Source organism: Hylobates moloch, unplaced genomic scaffold (assembly GCF_009828535.3).
Source record: "Hylobates moloch isolate HMO894 unplaced genomic scaffold, HMol_V3 SCAFFOLD_14, whole genome shotgun sequence".
NCBI classification, from domain to species: Eukaryota; Metazoa; Chordata; class Mammalia; order Primates; family Hylobatidae; genus Hylobates; species Hylobates moloch.
In genome coordinates this window covers 79,676,324-79,684,321 of record NW_026652289.1, presented here as the reverse complement: position 1 = coordinate 79,684,321, position 7,998 = coordinate 79,676,324, and the positions used below count along the sequence as shown (strand labels likewise).

The 7,998-nt window shown below is 39.6% G+C and overlaps 1 pseudogene; it reads right to left on the bottom strand.

Annotated features, from left to right (window-relative positions):
- Window positions 1-2,553: 2,553 nt before the first annotated feature.
- LOC116482843 (small nucleolar RNA U3) lies at window positions 2,554-2,645 on the bottom strand (annotated as a pseudogene).
- Between the last annotated feature and the right edge of the window lie 5,353 nt (window positions 2,646-7,998).

Sequence of the window (7,998 nt, the reverse complement as noted above, 5' to 3'; positions counted from 1 at the left end):
CAATCTCAGGTACTGATAATAAGTGACAACTTAATTATAAGGTAGTTACTCAGATGATCAGAATAGTGTCAGATCTACTGCTTAGAATGAAAAGACTGCATATTATTGAAGATATTTATTAAAGTAAAATTCCTGGATTCTTGAGACCTATTTTCCTAAACACTTAGGGCTCTGTTACAGGACCAAGAGCTTCCTATTTATATTAGCCTGCTGTGCAATAACAGACAAATATACTGAGACAGCAGGGTTTGTAGCAGAGAAAGAGTTTAATGATTGCAGGGCAGTTGAATGAGGAGATGGGAGGAGACCTCAAATCTATTTCCCTGAGGAGTTCTGGGCTAGATTATTTTTTTCTTTTTTTTATTTATTTTTTTAATTTTTTTTTATTATTATACTTTAGGTTTTAGGGTACATGTGCACAATGTGCAGGTTTGTTACATATGTATCCATGTGCCATGTTGTTTTGCTGCACCCATTAACTCATCATTTAGCATTAGGTATATCTTCTAATGCTGTCCCTCCCCCCTCCCCCCACCCCGCAACAGTCCCCCGAGTGTGATGTTCCCCTTCCTGTGTCCATGAGTTCTCATTGTTCAATTCCCACCTATGAGTGAGAACATGCGGTGTTTGGTTTTTTGTCCTTGCGATAGTTTACTGAGAATGATGTTTTCCAGTTTCATCCATGTCCCTACAAAGGACATGAACTCATCATTTTTTATGGCTGCATAGTATTCCATAGTGTATATGTGCCACATTTTCTTAATCCAGTCTATTGTTGTTGGACATTTGGGTTGGTTCCAACTCTTTGCTATTGTGAATAGTGCCGCAATAAACATACGTGTGCATGTGTCTTTATAGCAGCATGATTTATAGTCCTTTGGGTATATACCCAGTAATGGGATGGCTGGGTCAAATGGTATTTCTACTTCTAGATCCCTGAGGAATCGCCACACTGACTTCCACAATGGTTGAACTAGTTTACAGTCCCACCAACAGTGTAAAAGTGTTCCTATTTCTCCACATCCTCTCCAGCACCTGTTGTTTCCTGACTTTTTAATGATGGCCATTCTAACTGGTGTGAGATGGTATCTCACTGTGGTTTTGATTTGCATTTCTCTGATGGCCAGTGATGATGAGCATTTCTTCATGTGTTTTTTGGCTGCATAAATGTCTTCTTTTGAGAAGTGTCTGTTCATGTCCTTTGCCCACTTTTTGATGGGGTTGTTTGTTTTTTTCTTGTAAATTTGTTTGAGTTCCTTGTAGATTCTGGATATTAGCCCTTTGTCAGATGAGTAGGTTACAAAAATTTTCTCCCATTCTGTAGGTTGCCTGTTCACTCTGATGGTAGTTTCTTTTGCTGTGCAGAAGCTCTTTAGTTTAATGAGATCCCATTTGTCAATTTTGGCTTTTGTTGCCATTGCTTTTGGTGTTTTAGACATGAAGTCCTTGCCCACGCCTATGGCCTGAATGGTATTGCCTAGGTTTTCTTGTAGGATTTTAATGGTTTTAGGTCTAACATTTAAGTCTTTAATCCATCTTGAATTAATTTTTGTATAAGGTGTAAGGAAGGGATCCAGTTTCAGCTTTCTACATATGGCTAGCCAGTTTTCCCAGCACCATTTATTAAATAGGGAATCCTTTCCCCAGTTCTTGTTTTTGTCAGGTTTGTCAAAGATCAGATAGTTGTAGATATGCGGCATCATTTCTGAGGACTCTGTTCTGTTCCATTGATCTATGTCTCTGTTGTGGTACCAGTACCATGCTGTTTTGGTTACTGTAGCCTTGTAGTATAGTTTGAAGTCAGGTAGCGTGATGCCTCCAGCTTTGTTCTTTTGGCTTAAGATTGACTTGGCGACGCAGGCTCTTTTTTGGTTCCATATGAACTGTAAAGTAGTTTTTTCCAATTCTGTGAAGAAAGTCATTGGTAGCTTGATGAGGATGGCATTGAATCTATAAATTACCTTGGGCAGTATGGCCATTTTCACGATATTGATTTTTCCAACCCATGAGCATGGAATGTTCTTCCATTTGTTTGTATCCTCTTTGATTTCATTGAGCAGTGGTTTGTAGTTCTCCTTGAAGAGGTCCTTCACATCCCTTGTAAGTTGGATTCCTAGGTATTTTATTCTCTTTGAAGCAATTGTGAATGGGAGTTCACTCATGATTTGGCTCTCTGTTTGTCTGTGATTGGTGTACAAGAATGCTTGTGATTTTTGTACGTTGATTTTGTATCCTGAGACTTTGCTGAAGTTGCTAATCAGCTTAAGGAGATTTTGGGCTGAGACGATGGGGTTTTCTAGATATACAATCATGTTATCTGCAAACAGGGACAATTTGACTTCCTCTTTTCCTAATTGAATACCCTTTATTTCCTTCTCTTGCCTGATTGCTCTGGCCAGAACTTCCAGCACTATGTTGAATAGGAGTGGTGAAAGAGGGCATCCGTGTCTTGTGCCAGTTTTCAAAAGGAATGCTTCCAGTTTTTGCCCATTCAGTATGATATTGGCTGTTGGTTTGTCATAGATAGCTCTTATTATTTTGAGATACATCCCATCAATACCTAATTTATTGAGACGGTGCTCTACACGTTCAGAGAAACTTCTCTAGTAACATACTATGGAAATGATCCTTGAAAGTATAGTCTCTGGGCTAGATTTTTTAAAGGGATCATTGAAGGCAAGGGGCTGGAAAATTGAGGTTGTTGATTGGTCAGGGTCAGAAGGATGAAAACATCAGGATGTGGAAACCTCATTCTTGGGTGAGTCAGCTCCTTGTGAGGTCCTCCAGATCAGCTGACATCAGTGGGGTTCTTTAGACCAGCTGATGTTGGTAGTTTCACTGGTATGCAGGACCTAAAAGAATATTTTAAGTAGGAAACAACATTTTATAATGTTTTAGTTATTTATAGTGCAGTTAAGGGGAATTATAATCAAGGGTCTACCTGACTCTAGAACAGTAGGCACCAAACAACTATGAGGAAGCAGTCAGAGAGCAAGCTGACCTAGTGATGAACGCTGAATGTGCTGCAAGTTTGGCTTATTTTTGTTTCTCTTCCTTACTTTTTTCTGATTAACTTTATGAGGTTTGTAGGGACACTTTCACTTCAAGAAGGGCATTGGACATCAAGTGGCAATAAATTATTCCTACTCTTTGGGGTTGAGTGCTGAGCTTTTCATTTTCTTGGAACCCCAGTTTTATCATGTTAATACCCAACTCTTTGGATATAAGAAGTAGATGGTTTACTAAAAATAGTTCATTTCCTGTGATGTCCAGGTATTTCCTACTAACTTTTTCTTCCCTCACTCTGAGAAGTCTTTTGACCCTGGTGTGGAGTTTTTAAAAGTCACCCATATTAAAGCACCATTTGTTTTTGCGGGGGACAGACCATGTGCTTGGTTTGAAGGCAGCAATGGAAAATATTTGTCCTCTTATGCCATTAGAATTCACATCTGTTAACCTCCAGGGCATCACACCAAAACCATCTGCTTGACTAGTATTTGCTACGGGCACAGGGAGTGGGGGTGGAAGGGACAAAGAGAGAGTAAATTGAAAAACCTTCCTTTGCCTTTCAGGATGCTCAGGAGCGTCCAAGTTCAATAGATGCATGAGATCCATAGCAGAAACATTGCTGTCCTCTTCAGATTCAAGTACGGGTGAAAGTCAAGCTCTGAGATACTGGAGCAGGGCTACATAATTCTCTTTCCCTTGTAATTTCATTAAAAAAGATTAAGGAAACCCTTGAAAAGTTGTAGATACCTAAAATTTTGGCCGTGCATTGATCATCCACAAAAAGTGAAATATCACATGTGATCAAGCCACATGTGTGAAAAATCTCAAATACACTTTGGGAGGCCGAGGTGGGCAGATCATGAGATCAGGAGATCGACATCATCCTGGCTAACAGGGTGAAACCCCATCTGTACTAAAAATACAAAAAATTACCTGGGCATGGTGGTGGGCGCCTGTAGTCCCAGCTACTGGGAAGACTGAGGCAGGAGAATGGTGTGAACCTGGGAGGCGGAGCTTGCAGTGAGCCAAGATCGCACCACTGCACTCCAGCCTGGGCAACAGAGCAAGACTCCATCTCAAAAAAAAAAAAAAGAAAGTAAACTCTCAAATAACTCTTGATTGAAATAGTCAACATAACTCCTGGAGGAAAAAAAAAAGCATTTCTACATTGAGAGAGACATTGCTATATTCCCCTCCCACAGTTGATTTCTCTCTTTGTGGGTGCATGGAAGGTATAGAAAATAACCTTTCTAGTATTTGGATTCATGGTCCTCAACTCTGCCTGCACATTAGAATCATTTGGGAAACTTTGAAACATACTGTGATCAAGTCTCAGTCCTTGAGATTTGAATTTAATTGGTCTCAGGGTACAGTCCAGACAGGGACATAGTTTGAATGTTCTCCCAAATGATTCTAATGTGCAGAAATGTTGAGAACCACTGATTTGGAGAAAACCTGATATTTTTCTGCAGCTACTGATTACTTCTAATCTCAGAAGCTAACATTCAAAAGAGCCCCTTAGGTCAGAAGAGGAGATACAAGAAAGAATTTTTTTAAGTGTGACTAAATGAAGAAAAGAAATAATATCTAGACTAGTCTGGTTTTCTCAACCTCATTATCCTTGACATTTTGGGCCAGATAATTCTTTGCTGTGCGTGAGGGTAAAGAGGGTAAGGAGTTCCCTGTGCATGGTAAGATGGCTTCCCATGGCTTCTACTCCCCAGATGCCAGCAGCAGCTCCCCACCCTTATGTTGTGTTCCCATGTTGCAACAACCAAAAATATCTCTTGGGATTACCAAACGTCCCCTGCTGTGCAGAATCCTTCTCCCTTCCCATGTGAGAACAACTAATCTAGACAAAGGGAGTGTTGGCTTTCTCTCCTCCTTTATTTAACTCTGATCTGTGTTTCCTAAAATTAACAAGCCTAGTAACTTCTTAGTACTCATCTGGAAATGGCAGAAGAGTTACCAGCTTTGCTGAAAGGCCAGGAAGGCTCTGTCTAATGACGAAAACAAAAACAACTATCTTCATGAATGGTTTGGAATTAGAGTAGTAGCCAAAATAAATGCTTTCTGTTTTTTAAGTGAGGAGTCATGAATCTTACTATAAACTGAACTTTCAGAGGGAAGACGATCTTCGATCCAAAATTAGCTTTAAAAAAACTCAAGTCACAATAAAGTCATACCATAGTCAAGTCACGAGAGCTTTTGGAAACATAGAAATATGTTTCTATAAATATTAAACATAGAAATATTCTCAAACTCCAGAAAATAATTTTGATGCAATTTGTCCTAAATTTACTTCCTTCTAAAGTGTCACTAAATTTACCACCGCCTTCCCCCTGACTTTTTTTTAAACCAAACAGAATAAGCAATCCCTGAACTAATATAAGGTGGAAAACCCTAACAAAAGACTGACAGTGAAGTCATTCGAATAGTACCTCCACAAGCTTCAGGGGGGTTGTTAATTTCCTGATTTCAGAATAATTTGGTTGATCCCAAATATTACAGCAGGCACCATGGCAACAGCATTTGATATGACAAGCTGTAGGCTTAAAAATGAATGTGAAGCTGAGGTTGTTAGGGTAATTAGGGTTAAATACTAATTCTCTTATGATGGCCAGGGTTCTGTGGATTTGTACTAGCCAGTGTTTAATGATTTCTTACCATGTGCCAAGCTCTGTGCTAATTCTTCACTTGCATTATCTCATTTAACCTTCACAATAATTCCTAAGTCTTGCTATCCCTGTTTTACAGTTGTGGAACCAGAGGTTGAGCTTGAAGAGTTAACTTTTCCAAGGTCACAAAGTTGGTAAGTAGTGTTAAGTGTTCATCGCAGAAGTGCCCAAGCGTTTTCAGTTCACAGTGTCCTTCGTGTTTTAGTCATTTTTTCACAGAACACACAGGCAAAAAGAAATACTTACCACTTCCATTTCTTAGTTACTTAGGTCCAAACAATTTCATAACTATCTCTGTCCTAGTAAATTAGTAGCTGTTTGAAAAGAATAATATGCATACATTGAAAGGAAAAATAATATGTTTTATTTCATTCTTAAATAATCACAATTACCGACTAATGGGATGGGTGCACCCATTGGGCATGCAAGGGCTTCTTGAACTTGGAATGAAATTGGACAGCACCACCTTCATTTCTTGTTCTACGTTAAGTTTTGCACAGTACCTGCTTTTTAGCAAAGCAACTGCTGAAAACTTAGCTTTGCAAACATATGGCATTATCAAAAGGGATGTAGTGTGATCTAATGTTGAAGCTGTGAACTACTTTGGGTTAGTTGTTCACAATTTGTCTGACAGATGTCAAGTACTCCTGTGTTTTTCTCCAAAAATTAAAAGTACAGTTTGGGAACTGCAGGTCTGTTTCCCTTTACAAGGCTGTGAGGCAGGCAGTCTTGCAAAGGGAAACAGATAGACCTGCAGTTCCTCTGGCAGGCAGCCAAGTTCTCTCATTCATCCATATATACTCACCCGAACACAGTGCCTGGCACATCGCAGGGAGTCAACAGGTGAAAGTAGAGGTCTGAATTGTTCCTGATTCCAGCTCCAGGAAGATGTGAACCCTTCTGAGTCTCCTACAGGTGACTGTCTGTAGCATCACTGATGTTTGTTCATTCCAGAATTTCCCCCTCCTAAGGATGAGCTCAAACTGGCTTGCAATAGCTAGAGAACCAAAAACCCCATCACTAGGACCTGTTCAGGCTAATGTCAGACCTGTCCACACAAAGTCAAACTCCGTGCCCTCGGTGATCTACTACACAGTTGCCTCTCAAAGCAGCAGCTCCAATAGCCACACATGTTTACTTCCAAGGCTCTGACACAGCTCTTTTTAGGAAATGCAAACACGGAGGGAGGTGAGGAGGAGTTTGCAATTAGGACAAAGAATGACCTTAACAGGAGTGAATGCTCTTGCATTGGTTTTCCAACCCTGATACATCCGTAGATTATTTGAACGGAGTTACCTTATGCATTTTCCATCTATCTGCTTCCAATTCTGGGGGCATGGCTGAAAGGAACTACCATTCATTCGTGTTTGAAATAGTGTTCTTCATTTCCTCTCCTAACAGCACAGTCCTCAGTTGCTTCTCACAGCTGGTTTGTCTTCTGGCTTCCTTAACATCACTGATATCAGGAAGACCAAATTAACAAATATATCCATGAAAAAAAGCCCATGATATTTTTGCTCAGCAATTCCATTCCCAGAGACTCATACAGATATAAGCACATGTATGAGAATGACACATGTATTGTTACATCAATTACAGCAGTATTTGTAATAACATAAGATTAGAAATAACCTACATGTCCTTTATTAAGGAACTATTAAAATAAACTATGACATATTCCTATGTAGAATTTAGGCAGTCTTTTTTGTTTTTTGGAGACAGATAGTCTCTCTATGTTGTACAGGCTGGTGTTGAACTCCTGGCCTCAGGAGACCCTCCCGCCTCAGCCTCCTTAGTAGCTGGGACTATACTTGTGCACCACCATGCCCAGCTAGGCAGTCATTTAAAGCAAGGATCAGCAGAATTTTTCTGTAAAGGGCAAGATAATAAATATTTTAGTCTTTGCAGACCCTGCAATCTTCGCCACAGTTACTCAACTCTGCCCTTGTAGCACAAAACAGCCACAGACAATGCATAAAAGAACAGATGTGGCTGTGTTCTAGTAAGACTTTTATTTACTAAAACAGGTAGAGACTGAATTTGACTTGTGGGCTATAGTTTACCTACCTGATTTAAAAGAATAAGGCAAGTCTATATATACAGCTATGGAAATATTTTGAAGATATATTTTTAAGTTAAGCAAACCAAGGAGGAAGAAAATACAAGCATGTATGTAGATGTATAGAAAACATTGTAAGACTACACAAGAAACTATAAATGTGGTTACATCTGGAGATGAGAAGTGGAAGGCAGAGGGAAAAGGGAGATAGAGAGTCTTTTCATTGCATAGCATTTTGTTCCTACTGGAATT